This window comes from Gopherus evgoodei, unplaced genomic scaffold (assembly GCF_007399415.2).
Source record: "Gopherus evgoodei ecotype Sinaloan lineage unplaced genomic scaffold, rGopEvg1_v1.p scaffold_48_arrow_ctg1, whole genome shotgun sequence".
NCBI lineage: Eukaryota > Metazoa > Chordata > Testudines > Testudinidae > Gopherus > Gopherus evgoodei.
In genome coordinates, this window is record NW_022060069.1 from 684,800 (window position 1) to 708,966 (window position 24,167).

The following is a 24,167-nucleotide window of genomic DNA, read 5'->3' on the forward strand; positions in this document are numbered from 1 at the left end:
TCAGGAACAAGCTGCGGTGCTATCTGAGTTATTTGTCACAAAGTTTCTCCTCTACCTTGGTGGGTCCTGCGCTTATTGGCAGATTTGCTCACCTCAGTGATCTTCCCCACAGTCTGGGTCAACTCCTCCTGTGTCTGATCAGGAGTTGGGAGGTTTGGGGGGAACCCGGGCCCGCCCTCTACTCCGGGTTCCAGCCCAGGGCCCTGTGGATCGCAGCTGTCTATAGTGCCTCCTGTAACAGCTGCATGACAGCTACAACTCCCTGGGCTACTTCCCCATAGCCGCCTCCAAACATCTTCTTTATCCTCACCCCAGGACCTTCCTCCTGGTGTCTGATAATGCTTGTACTTCAGTCCTCCAGCAGCACAGCCTCTCACACTCAGCTCCTTGTGCCTCTTGCTCCCAGCTCCTCACAGGCACTTCCTCTCCTCTGACTCCCCCCTCCCTGACTGGAGTGAGCTCCTTTTTAAACCCAGGTGCCCTGATTAGCCTGCCTTGATTGGCTGCAGGTGATCTAATCAGCCTGTCTGCCTTAATTGGTTCCTGATTACTCTACTGCAGACCCTGCTCTGGTCACTCAGGGAACAGAAAACTACTCATCCAGTGACCAGTATATTTGCCCTCTGCTAGACTCCTGTACCCCACTGGCCTGGGTCTGTCACATATTGAAGAAGTCAGTCACCACTTGGTCTGCTTTGCTACAAAAATAACCTCAGTGTTTTACCCGGGCACTCTCCAGCCCACCCTCACCCCCACCCCCAGACCCGTCACCTCATCACAGCAGGTGCTGCCCAGACCCCAGCCGAGATCAGGGCCCTGTCGTGCCAGGCGCTGCCCAGACCCCGGCCGAGATCAGGGCCGCGTCACACCGGGCGCTTCCCAGACCCCGGCTGAGATCAGGGCCCTGTCGTGCCAGGCGCTGCCCAGACCCCGGCCGAGATCAGGGCCCTGTCGTGCCAGGTGCTGCCCAGACCCCGGCCGAGATCAGGGCCCTGTCGTGCCAGGCGCTTCCCAGACCCCGGCTGAGATCAGGGCCCCTCACGTTGGGCGCTGCCCAGACCCCAGCCGAGATCAGGGCCCTGTCGTGCCAGGCGCTGCCCAGACCCCGGCCGAGATCAGGGCCCTGTCGTGCCGGGCGCTGCCCAGACCCTGGCCGAGATCAGGGCCCTGTCATGCTGGGCGCTGCGCAGACCCCAGCCGAGATCAAGACCCCGTCGCGTTGGGCACTGCCCAGACCCCAGCCGAGAGCAGGGCCGTGTCGTGCCGAGTCAGAGTTGCCAGGCGTCTGGTTTTCGACCAGAATGTCAGGTCAAAAAGAGACCTGGTGGCTCCGATCAGTACTGCTGACCAGGCTGTTAAAAGTCCGGCCAGCGGCGCAGCGGGGCCAAGGCAGGCTCCTATCCCCACCCAGCTCCGTGTGGCTCCCAGAAGTGGTGACATGTCCCTAAGGCTGGAGGGTGGCCAGAGGGCTCTGCGTGCTGCCCCCGCCCTGAGCACCAGCTCCACAGCTCTCGTTGGCCAGGCACCGTGGCCAACAGGAGCTGCGGGGGCATCGTCTGTGGGCGGGGGCGTCGCCTGTGGGTGGGACAGCACCCAGAGACCCCGTGGCCCCACACCTGCCTAGGAGCCAGCCAGAAGGAGATTCTGGCTGCTTCTGGGAGCCGCCTGAGGTAAGCGCTGCCCAGAGTCCACACCCTGAAATCCCTCCCGTGCCCCAACCCCGTTCCCCCACCCTGAGCCTTCTCCCATACCCAAACTACCCACCCAGAGCCCACATCCCGCACCCCCTCCAGCACTCCAAACCCCTCATCTCCAGCCCCACATCAGAGCCCGGAGCCCTCACTCCCTCACACCTGAACCCCCAGCCTTGAGCCCCCTCTGGCACCCAAGCTCGCTTGTGGAGCCCACAGCCTGCACCCCTTCCATCCCAACCCCCTGCCCTAGCTCTGAGCCCCACTCTGCACCCAAACTCCCTCCCAGAGCCCACATCCCACATCCCCTCCCGCACTCCAAACCCCTCATCCCCAGCCTCACCCCAGAGCCCACACCCCCAGCTGAAGCCCTCACCCCCTCCCACACCCCAAACCCCTGCCCCACCCAGCCTGGTGAAAATGAGTGAGGGAGAGGGGGGGGGTGGAGTGAGCAGGGGGTGGGGCCTCAGAGAAGGGGTGGGAAAGTGGCAGGGCCTCAGGGAACGGGCGAGAAAAGGGCAGGGCAAGGGTGTTCACTTTTCGATCAGAAAGTTGGCAACACAATCAGAAAGTTGGCAACCCTATACCAGGTGCTGCACAGATCCTGACCCACCTCAGGGCCCCATCCTGTTGTGTGCTGCCCCAAAGGATCGTTCTCCCCAAGTTACAGATGGGAATTGAGGTCCAAAGAGATGAAGGGACCTTCCCAAGGTCACCCAGGGAGTTTGTGGCCAAGCAGGGCGGTGAACCCACAGGTTTCTGGGCACAATCCCAGGAGCTCATCCCTTAGGCCTTTTGGTGCCAGGGCTCTTATAGCTCCACTTCACAAAATCTTCCTTTCCACTTGTCTGTAAGGTGTCTCACATTGTGCTCTAGGACTGTGGGGTCTGGCAGAACTTGCAGGGGTCAGTTTGGGATCTTTGGTAAGAGAAGATAAACACACGTTAGTTTGCACCAAAACTACACACACACACAGCTGCTTTTTTGAAGTGGGGTGTCCTGGGATACCCAAGAGCAGGTTCTCACACATTTTCAAAAAAAATCCATTGCAGACCCTGACAATCCAGGATTTAAAAGTGACTTTCCATAAGGCTCACAGCCAAAGGCATTTGGGAAATATTTTACTCTAAGGGAACATTCATGCATATTTAACTAGTACTCAGTAAATAATTCACCAAAATTGATTTTTTATTAAGAAACTAATGTGAGCTGGATTATCACGCCATGATTCAGAGACAGATACACAAGCGCGTGAGCTTTATAAATGAGGCTGCACGACTGCATTCATTTCCCATCTCTATGTGGTGTTTTAACATGCCGCGCCATTTCTTTTTAAACAACAATTTCCATTTAATCACTTAGCACCTGTTATTCATAGTATTTCCAAGCATTACATGGAGTTCTGTCGTGTCACTGAGGTTTTGGCAGAAACAGTATAGGAATTGTCACAGACCAGAGAAACTCCATTAGACACAGCAATCCTAAGCCACCCTCACTGCATGCACTTCCTCTGGGACACAGCAAGAAAACGGGATTTTAAGAGCTGAAAAAACTCTTGATTAAACAGCACTTAAAGTCCAGGTTTTCATTCCCACAGCAGGATGCAGCCATGAACAATGGAGCCCAGTCACCTCAAAGTATTAAAGAATTTATTTCTGCAGGTACCATGGGAAAAAAAAAAGAAGTTAACAGCCCTGAAAAATATTCTGCTAAACTTCCACCCCAGCAGGAGTCCCTTTGTCTGTGGGCCGTTCAAAGGGCTGGAAAGTGACAGGCACAGGCAAGCGTATAGGTAACAATTATGGTGAGTGGTAAATCATTACGAGCAGCTACGATCTGCATTAGCCAGACTCCGCTTGGTCGCAATTGGCATATCAAATACACCACTGGGTTCCTGGTGCCAGGGATGACTGGGCTCAGGGTGGTTGATGCTCAGTGCTGATGCTGAAGATGGGCGGGGGGGGGAGTGTAAATTTTGCACTTATTTAGCACCCTTCAGCCAGGATCTTAAACCACTTTACAAAAGGGGCATTCAATGCTGCCAGACGCTATCCAGGAATCAAGAACGTCGGCCATGTGAGATGAAGACTCTATCCAGGAAAGCAGTGACTCTGTATCGGGGGTAGCCATGTTAGTCTGTATTAGTTACTCTGTAAAGGATTTAAGGGCCATGGGTGGAAAGTAGATGAACATGAGCCCCCCGTACAACACTGTAGCTAAGAGAGTGAACTCGGTGTACAGACAGGGCCATACTGAGCACGAGCAGGGAGCTAGATTTACTGCTCATGGAAAAGGTTCAGAAAAGAGTCACACGGATAATTCGTGATCTGGAAAATCTGCCTCGTGGTGAGAGATTGAAAAAGCTCAATATATTAAGTTTATCAGGGAGGGTTAAGAAGCAACGTGACCATGGTCTGTAAGTAGATACATGGTGAGAAGACAGTAGATGGTTCTTTAGTTTTCCAGACAAAGAGAGAACAAGATGCAATGGGTGGATGTTGAAACTAGACCTGATAACACTGGAAATAAGGGGTAACTTTTTAACAGTGAGGGGAAGTAGCCATTGGAACAAGTTACCGAGGGTCATGGTGGATTCTCCATTGCTGGAAGTTCTGAAATTTGAGCATCTTTGTAAAAGCTCCTCATTCGCTCAACCCGAAATTATGGGATTGACATGGGAATCATAGAATGAAATTCTCTGACCTCCTGCCTGACACAAGCCAGACCAGATGGTAAGAATTGTCCCTTCTAATCTTAACATTGAAAGGCGGGTCAGTCCCACTATCTTCATCTCACAGGCGAGGTTCAGACAGGAAAGGTGCTTGACCATGTTCACACCCAGCAAATCAGCAGCAGTTCTGTTTCTGTGACTACAACCCAGGAGTCCTGATTTCCAGCCCCAGGTTCTAACAAGTAGACCTCACCCTGAGAAGTGACATTCTTCAGAGGAACTGTTAGATAAAAGCTATCCCTCTTATTCCAGAATGCGGGGGGGGGGGGGTGTTCCTCCCCTCCCTGGGGTTGTTTTTGAATTTTGCAGGAGGCTTGAGAATGAAACTTATAATGAAGATGCAACTTCAGTGCCAGAGATTTTACTGTCAAACTGTCAAAATAATAACCTTCATTCAGTTCCCACTGTCATCAGGAATGTCTGCGTATAGCTGACAAGCATTAACCTCTGCATCATCAAGGCGGGATAATTCACAGCATAGGGAAACATGCAGTTTATGTATAACACATTCGTTCACGGTTTCTGAATTAAATCAGAGAAGTGCAATGCTAATGAGTTTATCAGGTCTGAATGCTCCTGGAAGAGTCGGTGGGATGAGAAATACTATACAAGATAAAACATCAGCATCTCTTCTAAGGTTTTCTTTTCTAAGGTAAAGAAATCACCTGAAATGCAAAAACCTCCTGACGCTACACAGACCTATCTAATGACAGTCTCCTAAATATTTAAAGGAAGAGCACGATTCCATTAGGTAACTCAACAATCAAAACCAATTACAATCAATTTCACCTCAGCAAACAACATTTTTTCTCCTTTATTGTTTTCACTACAAAATTAGTAAAGCACCCACGGGGCCAATGAACTTTCCCTAACTAATTTCACTCTAATACACCTCAATGAACGTGGAGTCCTGTTCTTATTTCTGGTCTGCCTGATGGAGAGATGGCCCAGCAATAGACTCTCAATTTTACTTGCCTGAGGCAAACAACTGGGGAGTGAGGTTAGCAGCGAGGGGTTCAATTCGTTTGCATCCCCATTGCAAGGTGTGGCCTTAAAAGAATCGTCTGCTCATGAGAACTATCCATCTCTCTTGGCAGCAGGGTGTAAAGATTTCCCTAGAAGTCACAAACCATGGCCCCGTTCTGTGATCGCATCATTTACCTAGCCACGCCCATCCGGCCGGCGGTACGTTGTGCCGGGTGCTGCACAGACAATCCTTACCCTGAATGCTCACAGTTTAGACACAGGAAGAATCAATTCCTCATTTCACAGATGGGAACTGTGCTCTGGAGAGTGTCTCTGGGAGAGCTGGGAACTGAATCCAGCTCCTCAAAGTCCCACAGCAGCCCATTCCCCTTCCTCTGTCTGCAACACCCAGCAGGGCCCTGAGCCTGATGGGAGGCAAAGGGCCTTCTGTAAGGCCAATGGCATAACACATGGGCTTGCCTTTCCATCACTAACGAGCAGGGACTGGGTTTGAACCAGGCCCCAGCGCTCTGGCATGTGGTGACAGCCAGTTCTGACAACAAGCAGATTTCTGGAGAACTGCCGCTCCCAGCGTTACTCACCTGCCAGCGGAGCGCGGAAATCTTGCCATGCGCAATGGGGGGAAGCAAAACACTCTGCCTGTAAAAAAACCAAAAACTCATTATGCACATCAGCTTGAGACACCCACGTAGGGTGACTAGATGTCCTGATTTTATAGGGCAAGTCCTGATTTTTGGGTCTTTTTTATACAAGCTCCTATTACCCCCCACGCCCATCCCGATTGTTCACACTTGCTGTTTGGTCACCCTACACCCATGATACATTGCAGTCTCTCTCCAAGAGGTGAGTCGTGGTGCATCATGGGAGATCTAGGCCAAACATTTTGGCTGACATTTTTTGGTTTTACATTTTTCACAGTGCACTTTTCTCATGTAGAAAAGCTCTTTGGAACAGGTTTAAGCTAAAAATGAAATAAACCAGCCTTATTCTGAAATCAGACCATTCACACAGGGGCTTGCCTGGGTTTAACTAAACCAGTTTGAGTGAAGTGGAGCACACTCTAAACTCCTGAAGTAGAGTGGCTGGTGTTACATTCATTTCCCCTTGGTATGGGTTGAGAGTTGGTCATTGCCTCGTTTTGCAACTAAGAACTCCTCTCTCCCACCCCCACCCCTCTCCACGCCTCCTTGCTTCATCTATGGGGCATGATGCATGAAATTCAGACCCCATAAATGTAACTGACATGACGCGGGGAAGGCATATTACACCATCATTACTGGCTGAGCTTAACACGCTAATGATTTCGGTTTATGACACGCAGCTGTCATAACTTTTTCAATTACAAAGTAAGAGCCATTCACAGGGAAAGGCACCTCCGTTTATTTTCTCTGACATTCGCATTTTCCTCTAATTGCGTTTCTTCAATTAGCTGATTAGGGAAATGGGAAGTGGCAGAGATGGAGAGAAAGGGGTTTTATTCTGGGACAGCTCCCGCTGGGGTAACTGCTACAGACACAGGTTTGTAAATTCCTCAGTGGCACTGTGTTGAGAGGTGAGACACCAGGTGAGAGGCACTGGTATGGCATAGTGGGTAGAGCGTTGGCCTGGGAGTCAGGCGAGCTGAGGTCTCTTTCCGGCTCTGCTGCAGACCTGCTAAGGGACCTGAGGCAAGTTCCAACTTCTGTCTCCTCCCACCCTGTGTCTATTTCAGACTGTGAGCTTTTGGGGGCAGGGCCTGGGCTAGGGACTGGAATAATCAATTGCATAAATACAAGCTGGGAAATGACGGCCGAGGGAGGAGTACTGCAGCAAAGGGTCTGGCGGTCAGCGTAGCTCACAAACTAAATATGAGTTAACAATGTAACACTGCTGCAAAAGACATAAAAGTAAACATCGTTCTGGGATGTATTAGCAGGAGTTTTGTAAGGAAGAGATGAGAAGTAATTCTTTAAGCAGCACTGGTAAGGCCTCAGCTGGAGTCCTGTGTCCAGTTCTGGGCACCACCCTTTGGGAAGGATGTGGACAAATTGGAGAAAGTCCAGAAAAGAGCAACACAAATGACAGGTGGTCGAGAAAACATGCCCCATGAGGGAAGATTGAAAAAATGGGGTTTGTTTAGTCTGGAGAAGAGAAGATTGGGGGAACTGGGGGGAGGGGGACGGGACATGGTAACAGTACCTTGAGTACGTAAAAGGATGATATGAAGAGGAGGATGATAAATGGTTCTCATTATCTACTGAGGACACGCCATGAAGCAATGGACTTAAATCGCAGCAAGGGAGGTTTAGGTTGGGCATTAGGAAAAATTTCCTAACTCTCCAGGTAGCTAAACACTGGAACGAATTCCCTAGGGAGGCTGTGGACTCTCCGGCACCGCAGGTTTTTAAGAACAGGTTAGACACAAAGGACCGCCGGTGGGGGTGGGAAATGGGGTAATTTGCCCCAGGCCCTGCAGGGCCCCCCACGAGAATATAGTATTCTATAGTAATGCAACTTTTTTTTATGGAAGGGGCCCCCAAAATTGCTTTGCCCCAGGCCCCCTGAATCCTCTGTGTGGCCCTGTAGACACACACCTGTCAGGGATGGGCTAGCTAATATGTAATCCTGCCTCGGAACTAGCAAGGTCCATTCCAGCCCTACATGTCTATGATTCTGTAATGAGGGGGGTTCCCTGATTTCAGCTGGCCCCACAACTTTCTGCTGTAATGCAAATAAAAATACTCTGCCTGTGCAAACAGCTCCTTTGCCTTGTCAGCATTGGGGTTTGCGCTGGTGCAGCTACCCCGGGTGCTGGGCTGTGGCCAAGGTTTTCCCTAGTCGAACAGACAATGGTACCTGAAAGCTCTTAAAATCCCCTCTTGGGGCAGTCAGTTGCCAAAGGGGTTTTCTGAAGGCTGTGTCATTCTCTAAGGCTATTTAAGGCGTTTGCAGGCAAAGGGGGCTCTGCGTCTGGGGGGAGGAGGGTAATTGAGGTCTGTGCCTTTAAGGAATGAGCGTCTGTGAAGCTCGTTACACACAGCCAATTGGAACCCGACACAGAACAAACTGCATTGTGCAAGCCCCTTGAACTCTGAACCTCACACAGACACGTGGACACCTTAGCAAACAGGGTGGCCCCATGTGCTGCAGTCCCACCTGGCTCCAACGGCAGTGTAGACGTACCCCTAGACTGACGTCTCAGTGCTTGTCTACTCCACAAAGTGTCGCCCCTGAAGCGCTCACAGGAATGTAAATCCCACCCCAGGGAGCCACGGCACATGGACAGATTTTCCCCTTCCAGTGGGACGGCTGGCTGCAGCCTGGGGCCAGCACCGGCGGCAGGAGGAATCCCTGGTTAACTCAGGAATATGAAACTTTCAAACCAAGGCTTTTGAAGAGAACCCCACGCTGCTCTGAGAGATTAGCTCCAGGCCTGGTCAGGTCTAGTACCAGAGAGGGGAACTGCAGCATTAGAGCTGCAGGTCTCCTACTGCAGGAGAACGGCTGCTGTAGCGTCCCTCAAATCCTCCTAGCCATGCCCCATTGTTTTGGGGCCTGGTGGGGCCTTTAAGCAGAGACAAGAAGCTTGAGCTGAGTGCACGATTCACACTAGAGCACGTATGTGTGGCCGGTAGCTGCCTGCAGACCAGCCATGAGCAGATCCCAATTTCCTGCCTTTTTCCAGTTCATTCTAAGAAAATCTCCAACTTATTATTCTCCAGCCTAAGCACTAAAGCTGGTGGGTGGGCTGTTAAGTCACATGGTATTACTGCTGTTCCCGGATTGGATGAAGTTGCAAGCACTTCCCACACAAATGCTTGCAGGTGTGAATTTAAATTCCTGCCTGGGGCTGTCAAATCCTCTTCGGCAGGTATAACACGCTGCTGGCTAGTGAGGGGCACGAGAATCTCTCTGCGCGTTCTCTTTCGTTCAAATGAATATGTGCAGGGACCGGGTGCATTCATGGGAGGGGAGTTACATACCCACGTGGTGCCGGGCACCAGCAATATTCAGAGCCCAGAGGCCCAGCTCCACCAATGTTAGGGGTTGGGTGGCCCCACCTGCCACCCCCCTCGTGCCTCCCCCAAGTGTCCCTCGGCTCCACCTTGTTGGCCCCATGCACGCCCCATGCACGCCCCTGCACCCCGGAGGGAGCAGAGTGTCCCTGCCTCTTCTGTGCAGCTTGCCTCCCTGCAGCAACGGCTGCCACATGGGTCATAGACTATCAGGGGTGGAAGGGACCTCAGGAGGTATCTAGTCCAACCCTCTGCCCAAAGCAGGACCAACCCCAACTAAATCATCCCAGCCAGGGCTTTGTCAAGCCTGTCCTAGTGACCCCATCTCAACTGCCAGGGCAGACTGACTCTGAGCCTGCCCTCCCCCCTCTTTTCCGGTGGGACCCTCCACCAGCACAGCGCTCCCTCCCCCACCCGCAATCACCGCTCCTGCCCCATGCTGGGCAAGATGGCAGCCCCATCCCCCACCCCCAGCGAGGCTACAGCAGGGGAGGAGGCGCACACTGCACCCCCTGGCACTCACCATGGGGGAGGCGAGGGAGGTTCCTGGACCTGAAAGGGGCCCTAGGAATACATGCAGTGACGGGGGTGAGGGTGGGGGTGAGTGTGCTACTGGGGGGCAGGAAAGGGGGACCCCTCCCCCAGAGCAGCCTGTCTACACCCCAAACTCATCCCCAGCCCTGCCCCACCCCAGAGCCCATACCCCAGTCAGAGCTTTTACCCCCCCACTGCACCCTCAACCATCTACCCTAGCCCTGAGCCCCTCCAACACCACAAACCCCTCATCTTCAGACCCAGCCAGAGCCCTCATCCCCCCACACCCCAAACCTCTGCCCTAGCCCTGAGCCTCTCCCACACCCCAAGCCCATCATCTCCAGCCAGAGCCCTCACACACCCCTGCAGCCCAACCCTCTTCCCCAGTCCTGAGCCCCTCCAACACCACAAACCCATCTCCAGCCCCAGACAGAGCCCTCAAACACCCCTGCACCCCAACCCTCTTCCCCAGTCCTGAGCCCCTCCAACAGCACAAACCCATCTCCAGCCCCAGAGCCCTCACACACCCCTGCACCCCAACCCTCTTCCCCAGTCCTGAGCCCCTCCAACAGCACAAACCCATCTCCAGCCCCAGACAGAGCCCTCACACACCCCTGCACCCCAACCCTCTGCCCCAGCCCTGAGCCTCTCCAACACCACAAACCCATCTCCAGCCCCAGACAGAGCCCTCACACACCCCTGCACCCCAACCCTCTGCCCCAGCCCTGAGCCTCTCCAACCCCCAAACTCCTCAACCCCAGCTCTAGCCAGAGCCCTCATCCCCCTGCACCCTAACCATCTGCCCCAACCCTGAGCCCCCTCCTGCATCATGAACCCCTCATCTCCAGTCCCGCCCCACAGCCCTCACCCCACACCCCAACCCTCTGCCATAGCCAAGCCCTCTCCCACACTCCAAACCTCTCACCCCCAGCCCCACCCCCAACCCATCCCAGCGCCTGCACCCCCTCCCTCCCCCAAACTCCCTCCCAGCGCCTGCACCCCTCCTCCACCCAAACTCCCTCCCAGAGCCTTGGGCAGGCGGAGTTTGGGGAGGGCAGAGTTTGGGCAGGGGCAGGTTCTGGGCACCACCAAAATTTCTACAAACCTGCCACTGAAGCGTGCATTATTTGCCCAGGTCTTACATCTGCACAGAGTATAAAGCCAGACAGGGCTGTTATGATCTCGTCTGCCCTCCTGTATAACGTTGGCTGCACAAGCCCACCTGCAGTTGTGAATGGTGCTAAGATCGCATGACTCTCAGTTCCACCAGAGTAATTCCCAAATCCATGGCAGAACCCTGAATTTACACCAGAGCAAATGAGCAGAATTTGGTCCCTTGTGTTTACAGCTCAGCTAGGGAGTAGGTTGTCTGCATTGTGTAAGCAGTGTGGAGACTGTGTGCAGTTTTGTGTATAAATTATAGATACCCCTATGCATAGAGTTTAAGGCCAGATGATCATCCACTCTGCTCTCCTGTGTAACCCAAGCCAGAGAATTTCAGCCAGTATAGGAGTAAAGGGCTTGATTCCCTGCTGCCAGAGGCAGACACTTCCACGAGTGCAAAGTGGGTGCTAGCCACAAGAGAAGCCTTGTGCACTAGTGGAAGTGACAGCGCAAGGTGCAGGGTGGCTCAGGACAGGGCCTTGGGTGCTTTGGGATCAGCATAGCAGGACAGAGCTGCGCACTGGAATTGGCACCTGTCACTCAAGGTGCGGTGTTGGACCAACCCGGGCTCCCTGCGTGACCTTTGGTTTATCTGCAGAGCAGCACCACATGGACGCTTATTTTATTTGTGATTTGATTTCAATGCAGCAGTTGAATAACTTCTGAGCAGGCTCTTGTGGCGTGTTTCTACAGAGCACACAGGTAATTAAACCCAGAGAGTTTGCTAACAGCTGCTGGGTAATCAGGGGCTCTTCACTAATGAATGGCCCCTTTTCTTGTTATCCAAACATCACAGACGGCTCCTCCGGGCGCTGGGCTGCGTGTGATGGATGTGTCCCCACACTCTGGGCTGCAGCTTCAAAAATTAATTATTCCACCTGAACTAAACAACTATTTTGATAGTCAATTGCTCCCAGCTGCTGCTATGTCCTAGGAACAGCGCTGCCCGGGTCCATCATGTGGCCAGATACAGAGATGGGACCATGGGGCTGCTCACAGACCTTTCAGAACCCAGCGCTGCAGGTCAGGTGGGACTCAGGCTGTGCTCATGAGCAAGCTAATAGCCAGAATTCGTGGAGCTGCTGGGTGGGTCTGAGGCATAGGAACACACTAAGAAATCTGGATCTTCTTTCAGGAGACCCTGGGTGCAATTCTGCATTGCCCTCCACCCTGTGAAGCATTTATACCAGTGCACAATGCCCCATTCTTCTTTGGTAAAACCAAGATCGGGGCCGCATCGCACTGGGCACTGCACAGACCTTGACTGAGATCAGGGCCCCCCGTTGTGCCGGGCGCTCACAGACCCTGGCTGAAATCAGGGCCCCCTCCTTGTGCTGAGCGCTCAGGATGACCATATGGCAAGTGTGGGACAGAGGGTGGGGGGATAATAGGAGCCTAGCTAAGAAAAAAGCCCCAAATATCAGGACTGTCCCTATAAAGTCAGGACATCTGGTCACCCTAGAAGTGCTGCACAGACCCTGTTTCAAATGGCATTTAGACAAGCCAAACAAAGGGCAGGGACAGAACCCAGGTGTCCTGAGTCCAGAGCCGTTGCCACTGGCCCTGGCTGCCGCTCTGTAACAGTGAGGTGCAGGGACCATGGGAGGGAGAGAGGTTTCTGAAATCAGAAGTGAGGGAGATGCCTCCTCCCTCCCTACTGAGGCTGCAGCAGGAGCTCAGTGCCCAGCACCCCAGGTGGCCAGTAAAACCACCAGCATGACAGCGTTGGCCAAGATGGCCTCTAGGGATAAAACCAGGGTCTGCCAGAGCTCGGAAGATGAGTCGCTGCAGCCTGAACTGGAGAGCCGGGCTCCCTTGCTGGGGCTGTAACAGATTCCTCTCCTCTGTGGATTGCACTGTGCACTGCGCTGCATGGTCTCCAGCTGAGACGGTGCTACAGGATGCTGTCCTGGGAGGGGGCTTTAAGGCCTGCTGGGGAGACGGTCACACCTGGGAACCTTCAGCTCCTATTTGCCCCTAGTGCAAGTGCTTTGCTGCTGTTGTAATGCACAGGTAAGCCCGGGGGGTGGGGGCTGTTTGCACAGAGGGGGGCATGTATCATGCATTGAGCATGGACCATGAGTGGCTTTTTGCCCCCGTGGTGACCCATTTTAGCAGCTGACAAACTGGATGGAGCTGCAGCGCCTCAGGCTCCCTGCAGCTGCTGAAATGTCATTTCCAGGCCGATGTCTGCACCGGGGAGCCAGCACTTGTAACTTCAATCAAGAACCCATCACATTTCGCACCAGCCTCTCTCCCGCAAGAATCTAGCCAGCACTGGGCCCATAACAAGACTCCGTCAGCCGAGTCTGTTTCTCCCACCTCCGGGGCTAAGTGCTTCCTACTGCCCGGGCTCAGCCTCAGAAAGCTGATAAATAACAACCACAGATGAGATGAGGTTTAAAAAACCAGGTGCTGCTGCCCAGAGGCCTGAAGAGGAAGGGAAATCTTCATGCACATGAGACGGGGGGTGGGGAGAAAAGTGAAATGATGAGGCAGCCGGCTGGCTGCGATTCACCAGATATCATGATGTTTTCTGCGGGTTGTCAGCAAGGCTCCAAGTGATGAAATGTGGATAATATTCCAATTTGGTGCCACTTACCCTCGTGGTCCGTCTTTCCCCCAGCCCTGGCTCACTCTGCCTGAATCCGCCGCGGCTTCACAGGCTGCATCTGAACATAATTATAGGCATTTTACTAGATTAAATGGGGTAATGTTCGCAAAGGGTTTTGAAGATGAAAAGTTCTGCACAGGTGCTAATTGGGGGAAGAATTTATTAATTAGCACTTCTCACAGCACCTTTCCTACCAGAATCTCATTCCGTATTAACTAAGGCATCCTCAAGGATTTTCAGGACACCTAGGTTCTGTTCCCAGCTCTGCCACTGACCTACTGTGACCTTGGGCAAATCACTTCCCCACTCTGTGCCTCAGTTTCCCATCCCAGCCTGTGGCTGTTTGGGGCAAGGAGTATCTCTCGCTCTGTGACTGCAGGACCCAGCACGACAGGGCCCTGAGGTTTACCTAGCACCTTACAGAGCATCTCTCTCTTATTACTCATTATTTACAGTAACACCTAGGAGCCCTGGCAGACCCCATTGTGCCAGGTGCTGTACAGACACAGAACAAAAAGTTTCTCTCTTGCCCCTTTACAGCCATTTGTGACTTTCTCCATATTTATTTCTCTCAGGCTCTGATCTACTGCATTTGGCCAGTTCACATCATTTCCTGAACCTCACAATATGTGCAACATGATGGGGTCGAAACTAGCTGTGACTCCTCCAGACAGAGCTCTGGAGTCACTGCAGATAGTTCTCTGAAAACATCCGCTCAACGTGCAGCCACAGTCACAAACGCCAACAGACTGTTAGGAACCATTGGGAAAGAGACATAAAGAGAGAGGAAATATAATAACGACATTGTATAAATCCATGGTACGCCCACACCTTGAATTCTGGGTGCCCCATCTCAAAACAGATACATTAGAATTGGAAAAGGTGCTGAGAAGGGCAGCAAAAATTATGATCATTTTAGTCATCTCTTTTCTAAGAGGGGAGAGGGTGGGCGTCTATAAAACCAGGAATGGTGTGGAGAAAAAGTATTATTTACCCCTTCACATAACACAAGAACCAGAGGTCACCCAATGAAATTAACGGGCAGCAGGTTTAAAATGAACATAAGGAAGTAATTCTTCACCCAACGCACAGACAACCTGTGGAACTCATTGCCAGGGGATGTTGTGAAGGCAAAAGTATAACTGGATTTTAAAAAGCATTAGGTGAAATCATGGAGGATACGTCCATCAATGGTTCTTAGTCAAGGTGGTCAAGGACACAGCCCCATGCTCTGGGTATCCTTAAATCTCTGGCTGCCAGAAGCTGGGACTGGACAACAGGGGATGGATCCCCTCAGCCTTCTGCAGTCATTCACAGCAGCGCCAAGCAGGCATGGAACGCAGCCAACAGCACTGGTCAAATAAAAGGAGGGGGTTAGACAAAAACAAACTTTCTCACTTCCTGACAATGGTTTTTTGTGTTTTTTCATCAAAAAGTTAGAAAGGGAAAACTTTTGGGTAAAACTTTTACCAATACTTGGGGTTATTTTTAAACTGACACCAGTTTTTGGAATCTGATTGTTTTCTAGCTGTCAAGCCAGGACTCTGTAGTGTTGCCCCCTTTGCACTGGGGCAAGCAGCTGCACAGGACACCGCTAGAGCAACATGCCCATGACACCTCAGGGCAGAGACCAAAAGCTCCTGGAAAGGAAGGAGGGGTTTGTGGAGACTGAGACTCCTGCCCTCGCCAGCTCAAAATATACGAGTGGCCGTAAAACTGCTCCAGAGTCTCATATGTTGACAAACCTTTGCCATGGAAAATCACCCATCAGCTGTGTTTACATGTGAAACTTTAACAGAGGCGTGGCAGCTTCCCACACTCAGGGCAGCCTGGGGGTTATTTATTCCCGGCTCCCTGAAGGAGCAGAGGTACCTCTGCTGACATCAGTGAGGTGCCGGGGGATCAGGTGAGGCAGAAAGTGACATCAATCTGTTAAAAACTCTCAGGGGCTGGAAGCAGCCAAGATGGTTGAATGCCTGGAGCTCTGGGCATGGGGCTGACCAGCGCATTTGGTGTCAAAGGTGACGGCCCTGGAATTAGCAAAGCTGGGAACTGTCTGTGAAATAGCAGCGCCAGGAGATGCGAAAGGATCACGGTCTAGTGGGTGCAGCAGACGGTCAAAGAAACAGATCGCCTCTCCCAGCTGTGAGAGGGGTGTGGGGTCCAGCGGTTAGAGCAAGGTGGGGCTTGCAGCCAGGACTCCTGGGTTCTCTGCCAGCTCTAGGAGGACTGTGGGGAAAATGGTACAAACGGCTCCCTGGAGACTGTCAGCTGCGCTGCCTCTGCAAGGGACTCCCACCTTAAAACTAGGGACTGCTACGACGAGGATTGCTTGGGAGCTGAGATTGGCAGCAGAGTGAGACCGGGACTGGGACCACATGTCTCTCCTTGCATCTAAATTAACAGCAAGGGGGTAATTTCTCCCATTTTAATTAAGTGATTGCAGGCAGGAGTGGAGCGGAGATTCCCATGCTGGCTGCCCATAATGTCAAATAAATTAATTATTAAAATGAGCCTGGGAAATTTCAGGATTTACTTTCACAAGTGTCATAATCTAGAAGATTTAGTTGCAAACTCAGCATCTCCCGTGCTCCAGAGCGGAACAGGGTTGGGAAAACTGACGCTGCTGCTGCTGAGAATAAAACCACCTCCGCTGGGATCTGGGACAAGGAGAGCCAGCTGAATGGTCAGAGAGGGCAGCAGCTGCTACCGAGAGGCCGTATGGGCTAGTGGGTAGGGCCTTGGATTTAGGACTCAGGACACCTGGGTGCTAGCCTCTGACGTGCAACATTTAGCAAGTCACTGCCCCTCTGTGTGTGTTTAGTTCCTCTTCCACTCCCCTATTTACACGGTGAGCCCTTTGGGGAGGGGCTGTCTCTCACTGTGTGTCCCGTACAGCGCCCAGCATGATAGGGGAGGCCCTAGTCTCAGTGGGTGCCTCCAGGTGCTATTATAATAGGAATAATAATAGTTATGTTCTGGGTCACCACTGAAGCATCCATGCTACCACTGTTGTTAGTATTACCGATTGGCTGCTTCATTTATTTCCCTCCTCAAAATTATTTTGACCAAGCCACACAGGAAATCAGGAAAAAGAATTCACACTGAAACAATGCCAAGGGCCTTAAGCCAGGAGCCTCAGGCCCAGAAGAAAAACTGATCTGCAAACGGTTCTCCAGTCCAGGGAACATTTTCAGGATACTGAATTTTTCCTGCCCCAAATTGAGACATAAAGTCAAAATCTTAAAATTGTCAAAAACCAAAAAAATCTGAAAAAAATGTCAGTTTGGGTCAACCAAAACTTTTGATTTTGTTTCAATTTAAAATGTTTTTAACGTTTCTTTGCTGGGATTAGCAGGAATTTCCAAGTGAGAAGTCATGGAGAACCAGAACATAGAATTTGTTGTTTAGAAAAGTTGCAATGTCAGGGGTGGGGAGGGTGAATCAAACATTTTCTGAGTTTAAAAATTCTTTTTCTGCGGTTTCAGTTTCAACCAATTGACGTTTTCTGACATACACACACACGCCCCCAAAGATTCCTCTCCCGCTGGAGCTGGGGCCTACGCTGGGCCTGTTTGCTGCCCAAGACCCCAATTCCAGGTTCTGTGCATGGCAGCACCTTAGCACTGCAGCCCACGCCCCACTCCCAGTGCATCCCTTACTGGGCCAAGTCCGGGTCTGGAGTCGGGCGGGCAGGGGCTCATTCTGTTCCCTGTATTCTCTGTGGAAAGCCATTGGCGCCTGGTCTGTTGTGGAGCAGAGAAGACAGGGACAAGGGGTCAGGGGACGGGTTCCTTCTAGCAGGTGTACTGCGGGGGCAGGGGATGCAAATCAGAACACACTTGCAAATACGCTCTGCCCAGCTCAGGAGCCCCGGACAGGTAAATCAATGAATCCGTGTATCCGCGTGCCCCTCTCTCTGGAGCAGAAAGTGCTGGGCACCCGAGAATGTTTGGTATCTGCCGATTTCCAGTTTGCCTGCCTCTGCTGGGAACTGAACCCAGACGTCCTGACTCCCAGCCACCACCACCACCCCTGCTCTAACCACTAGACCTCACTCCCCTCCCAGAGCTCGGGGGGATAGAACCCAGGAGTCCTGACTCCCAGCATCCCCTCACTTTAATCCATTGGGCCCCCTCCCTTCCCAGTGGGAGAGTTTAGCTGGGTGCTCCATTTCTGACTTGCTACTGAGCAGAGAGCCTGAAATAATGGCTCAGAGAGAAGTGAACTCCCCCTATGCTCAGCTTATCGGGTGTTCACACTGAAACATAACAATGACAGTTGAAAACTGCATTTCCAAACTTTTGCCCACTTCTCAGGAAAATGAAGCCACTCCTGGCCCTCTTCCTCCCCCCTTGGCTGTTTCATTGCTGACCCTCCTAGCGACTGGCATGGGAAAAGGGGAGCCTTCGGCAGTGGGGGATTGGAGATGCTACAAGGCAGGAAATACAGAGGAGGGAAAAACGGGGGAGACACAAAGGAGCAAAACAGAGATAGGAAGGTGGGAGACAGAAATAAAGGCCAGCGGCGGGGAGGCCTTAAGGGCAGCAGATTCCACACACACACACACACCCCACGTGACCCGCCTGCAGAAACACAGCCCAAAACCAACAGCAGCTAGCTCCATATTCAGATACTCCCCTGCACTCCCGTCCAGGCCTCCCCACATCTCTGGGGCTCCACCACAGCCTGAGGGGAGATCGGCCTCCTACCTTCCTGCCCTGCTCCACGTCCTCCGACTGTAACTGGAATTCAGCGCTCAGCCCCTGGCTCTGGTACAGCACACGTCATGGCGTGAGCCCCTCTGACCCGGGCGACGGCAGCAGCTCAGGCCGGATGGTCATGACGGATCCGTCGGGCCTTGAAAACCCCAACGTGCCTTGCACAGAGCGCGTCTGCTGGACATGGCCAGAGCAGCTAGTCGCTGAGGCAGCCCCTTAGTTTCCTCCTGCTGTGGCACAAAGCGTTTCACAAAACGATCGTCCCCCCATTCAAAACCCAGCAACCTGCCGACGTGAGTCACCCAGAGCGTGACTGGAACACGGGGTGTCTCTGAGGGACAAGACAGGAACCTTTAGGGAAGGGTTTCCCAACAGGCCAAGACCTGCCGCCACTCACATCAAAGGGGGAGACTCCTAGCCCATTTGAGAATCCGGCCTTTAAAACCCGGACAATGTGGGAGAGAGATTTCCCAGCTGGCTCAGAGCTCAGCAGTCCTGAGGGCAGAGAGCCCATGCCCATCCTTGCCTCATCCCATGGGCTCCTCAGAGCAGGTGCTTCTGGCCACGCACAGCCACAGAGAGATGGCGGCAGCAGGAAATGCCTCGCATTCCCAGGCAGGGCTGGTTGATATATTTTTCCTCTAAACCTTTTAATGAAAAGTTTGTGGGTTTTTTCTTTGTTGGTTTGACCAAAATGACCATTTTCATGAAAAATTTCTATTTGGAGTGAAATTTTCCTTTTTTCCCCTTTTTGGATGAAAACACAGAACCTTTCCCAGGTTCGAGGTATTTGAAAACAAGAGTTTGAGGGGGATTAGGCTTCAATGAAAAAAAACCCCAAACTTTGGGAGGTGGAGGGAATTTTCCACAAAGTCCAATTGTCATTTTTTGTCCTCTACGGCTATCCTTGAGAGACCATCAGCTGGAGAGCCCAGCTGACCCTATGTGTGGTGGCAGCATTCTCAGACTGGTGTGGTGCCAGCAGCCAACTCTCTCTGCTGCTTCTTTCTATAAACTTGCTAAGGGGAAGTTTCTTGCTGCCCTGACCTCTCATCCACAGACTGAGTTGAAAAATACCAGGCCAAACCCAGGGTTAGGGTTAGGGTTAGGGTCTTCTGGTCTCTGATCCATTGATTTCTCTCTTGGCATTTCGATGTTCTCCCACCTGTTGCATATTTAAATCTATCAGGTACAATATCTAGGGAGGTTGAGTTATGTCATTGCCCTTAATATCTGCTGCCATCCACAATCTTTTATAGCCCCCTCACGTATTACACGGGGCTGTCTCTGGCCATTGCCAGGCCCTGGAGGGCTCCCACCCCTCTGCCCTCGTCCTTGACCATTCGTCAGGATTCCTGGAGAAGAGTTTGGAAGACAGCAGCAGGGAGACCAGCAGGGAAGCTGCTTGGAGCTCCTGGTCATTGCATGACCATGGAGATTGGTGCCCAAACAGAGAGAAGCCCGTCTCCTTCTTGCGCCCCCTCCCCATGCTGTAGATAGAACCCAGGAGTCCTGACACCCAGACATGCCCTCCCCCTCAGCACACCTCGGCTCAAACCACTAGGCAATGCTGCCCTCCCTGACACATTGACATGACCCACGAGCTGCTCACGCCCTCCAAAGTCTGCTTACCAGAGAGGGGCCGCCTGGGCAAGGACATTCAAACAGAGGGGCAGCCCGCTCAGATATTCTGCCCCACACACACACACACACTTTCCACCATCCCTCCGCAGCTGCCAGGCTCTTTGCAGCTTAGCGCCCTGCTCTGGGAGAGGATTCAGCAGCCTTTCGGGTGGCCTCTCCGCATGCACCGCCGTTTAGGAGTGATTCATTCCCCTGCCTGGCCTGGCCAGCAGCTTTGCATTCCCCACACGTCCCTCACCCGGTATGATGAGCAGCCATAACTCTTTGCCTACAATAACAGTGCCTCTGCTCGGCCTCCAGGGCGTGGCGGGATCCGATGTGTAAAGTAAATGTATCCCCTGTGGTCCTTGGTGCAGCCGAGCGGCGGGCGAGGGAGCTCCGCTGTGGCGAGTGGATGGATGGGGCCTTGAGCGGAGTGTCAGGGACATGACAAATACAGGGCCTCTCCCAGGCTGCTTTGAACTCGGGAATGGAGACTAGAGGGCAAATTCACCCCATCCAGAGGGGCCAGCACGAGGCCTAGGTACAAGGCCTAGCATCTCCCTACCACCCTGACCCAGAGGCAGATGGATTTCTCCCCCCACCAGCCCAATGATCTCCATTCTCGGCCCCATGCCCGTGCACCGAACGAGTCACGCATCAGGCAGAGAAACGCCAGTCGCGGATGCAGCTTTCCTAGGCTGTAATTCTGATCGATCTCCCTCCATCGCCCCGATGATGAACTACAATATCCTTTTATTATCTCAAGCCTCAGTTCATGAAACTGGTGACATTCCTGTTTATGAGTTATAAATACAATTTATGCCCTAATTACTGCGCAGGAACAAAGCTTCCATCATTTAAACACTTAGCACAAGAGGGTTTGTAAATCTCATACTACAGCACCCCCGCCCCACATCCCGTCTTGGGGACTTTTAATGTCACATCATCATTAAAAATCCGTCGTTAAAGAGCAGTTCCAAATGCGCTCGGCTCTCACCATCCTAGCCCAAGCTGCCTGGTTCCCAAATGCTCTCCACTTGTAAATCGCAGCAGAGTTTGGATGCAAAGCTGCACATGGCGAATTAAACAGCAGGAGCTGGCTGGTTTTACAACGCAAAGGATTTATCGTGTCTCAGCCACAGCGTGGATGTCCCCTCTGGCTGTGAGAAAATCAACACATTCCTGCATGGCTGCCTGTCCTGCCCCCTCGCAGGCCGGCTGGCTGCACGAACACCTCGCTTCTCTGCGGGAATAGTAAGATTGCAGTCGGGTAGGGCAGCTGTCAGGGGGCGGGGGGCGCTGCTGTCACATATGGCCATGTAATGCCCCCAGCTTCAGCTGCGTCACACTGGATTTACACCGGTCTGAGAGCAGCCTGTGAGGCTTGGGTCTGGCTCCAGTCTTAATTGGTATATCCAGTTATGAGGAGCCCAGCCCCGCTCTACAACCCTCCAATGCATGGGGATGGGAGTCTGTTTAAAGAGACTAAACTATCTAATGCGCCTGGCCCAGAGGAGCTGCTGGCTTCGCAAACTGAGAGATGCCATCCCCGAGGGAGTGAGCAGTGTCTGATCGGACATCCTGTCTCTGCAGACAGGCAGCTGGCTAACCCAGCTGTCACTGTATTTACAATGCACCCAGAATCAAGATGGGTGGGTGGCTGGGCACACAACACTGGATGGCATCTCAGGAGACCCAACTTCAAATCCCTGCTCTGCAACTCCCCTGCTGCGTGACCGAGGGCAGCCACTTTGGGGCAGCTTGGCAGAAGAGCCCCTCTCCCCTTCAGGGACTGAACCATGGACCCGTTTCTCCAAAAAGCAGCAGCATCCAGCATGCTGAGACCTCTGGACAATGTGGCCACCTGAAAGGGCACTGCGCTCATTTGAAAATGCTGCTGCCACTCTCTCTCTGGGCCTCAGCTGTGAAAGAGAGACAAGGGTTCTGTCTTTGTCATTTTGGTGGGGCCCTCTCCAGGGCAGACTCTGTTGCTCTGTCCTCGCACCGCACTTTGAAAACACCTGTAGATGCCACTTGTGCACTCAGGGGCACCGAAACAGCCAGTATTTGCTCCTCCAATTCCTCCTCCGTGTCACTGTGGCATTGATGCCACCCGGACCCGCCTGTGCTCAGTTTATCTTTAATTGTGTTGAAATCAATAAGCGTTTACCAGGCAGCTCCGGCAACCGCGCACTAAGAAATTAACTGACATTCCATTAACCTCGACAGACCGATTCATTCCCCAGCACAGGGCAGGATGTGACACAATTACAGATCGATCGCTGGATTCATTTGACCTCTGTTTCTATGCGGCAGCTTCGCTCACAAGAAGAGAGACAAGCCCCTGGGATGTTTGGGACCTGGCTCTGACCGGGGGAATCCTCTGCATTTAAAGAGCGGCATTTTTCTTGAAGTGGAGCGGGCTTGACCCGTGGGTTGCCTTGTTTACGTGATTGTTTATGGTAGGGTCTCCTGCTGTCCGAACTGGGATAGGCTGTTTGGAACAGCTTCAGCGATTCAAAAACACTTGAATGCCTAAATCTTTGACTGAATTTGGCACTGGAGATGAGATGGATGGAGGGTGAGAGAGATCATCTCCTCATTGTGACCCCCAGGCATTGGGGCCAACAGCCCCCCAACATACACAATCCCCTGGCAGGCACCTCCCCAGAGACCTGTGAGGCATAGGGACACACAGCAGCCGGGACCACGGGCACCGAAGGACTAGCCCCCATCTCCTCAGCCAGCAGAGGGTCATAAACCTCCAGCGTGAACCTGCCACGAGACAGGGCTATAGACACATGTCCAGAGCTGGAGATAGAACCCAGAAGTCCTGACTTTTAAGCTCACCAGCTCATCCCCTCTGCGTAAAGCATTCGCTCCACGTCCCCCCGCCTCGAGTGATGCTTTGTCCAAAGGACCAGTCTGAATTAATTCTATTGTTCCAGCCCCTGGATACACGCCAGTGGTACAAGACCCTGCCAGCCATTTATGACTCTGCGATCACTCCCTCTCATACTGCAAACTTGGAGCCAGGCCAGTAAACTGCACTGCTCCGGGGGGCCCTGTTCTGCATGATACCCCAACACCTTCGGTTCGTCATCAATCAGGCTATTAACGATGTATGGGCCACATTCCCCTGTCATTTCAGTAATCAACACATCTGGCTGCTGATCCCGAATTAGAAGGATGTGAAACCCTTGAAGTGCTGCAAGGAGAAATCACAAAGTGTTGCAGCTCTTGGAAACAGCATGCAGACAAGGGCAGCAGCGGTTATTGTCTTAAAAGGGACCTTCCAAAACGGCAGTTGAGGGATTGCGTCAGCCCTGGGAGGGTCTGTGAACTCAGCTTTGACAGGCCAAACAGCAAGGCCAAAGGTGCAAATTAATTCAGGTAACTTTTGGGTGAACGGTCGTGTGGGCCAGTCCCTGCTCTACCCACTAGCCCCCACTCCCCTCCCAGAGCAGGGACAGAACCCAGGAGTCCTGGCTCCCAGCCCCTCCTGCTCTAACCCACTAGCCCCTACTCCTCTCCCAGAGCCGGGGAGAACCCAGAAGTCCTGGTTCCCAGCCCCTCCTGCTCTAACCCACTGGCCCCCACTCCCCTTCCATGACTGGGCAGAGAACCCAGGAGTCCTGGTTCCCAGCTCCCCCTGCTCTAACCACTAGCCCCCACTCCCCTCCCAGAGCTGGGGATAGAACCCAGGAGTCCTGGCTCTCCCACCTCGACAGGGCCCTGATCCCGGTTGGGGTCTGGGCAGCACCTGGCACAATAGGGCCCTGATCTCAGTCAAGGTCTGGGCGGCGCCCAGCCCGATGGCTCCCTGATCTCAGCTGGGGTCTCCGCACGGCGGCGGGGCCCTGATCTCAGTCAGGGTCTTGGCAGCACCTGCAATGATGGGGCCCTGATCTTGGCCGGGGTCTGGGCTGCACCCGGAGCGACAGGGCCCTAATCTCAGTCAAAGCCTCTATGGAATAAATAACAGGTGACCCATCACTAATGAGGATCCTGACAAACACAGGAGGTCCCTGTCTCTCCACCCTGCATGGACAGCGCAGAGCAGGAGCTGCGAACACGCCAGAAAATCCTGCAAACACAGAGCGA

The 24,167-nt window shown here is 52.8% G+C and overlaps 1 long non-coding RNA gene across 1 annotated transcript; it reads right to left on the minus strand.

Annotated features, from left to right (window-relative positions):
• Positions 1 to 5,874: 5,874 nt before the first annotated feature.
• LOC115642970 lies at positions 5,875 to 15,128 on the minus strand. The gene is made up of 3 exons (XR_003998269.1): positions 14,899 to 15,128; positions 13,705 to 13,774; positions 5,875 to 6,048 (listed from the first exon to the last, which is right to left on the minus strand). It is a non-coding gene; the product is annotated as an uncharacterized LOC115642970 (long non-coding RNA).
• Between the last annotated feature and the right edge of the window lie 9,039 nt (positions 15,129 to 24,167).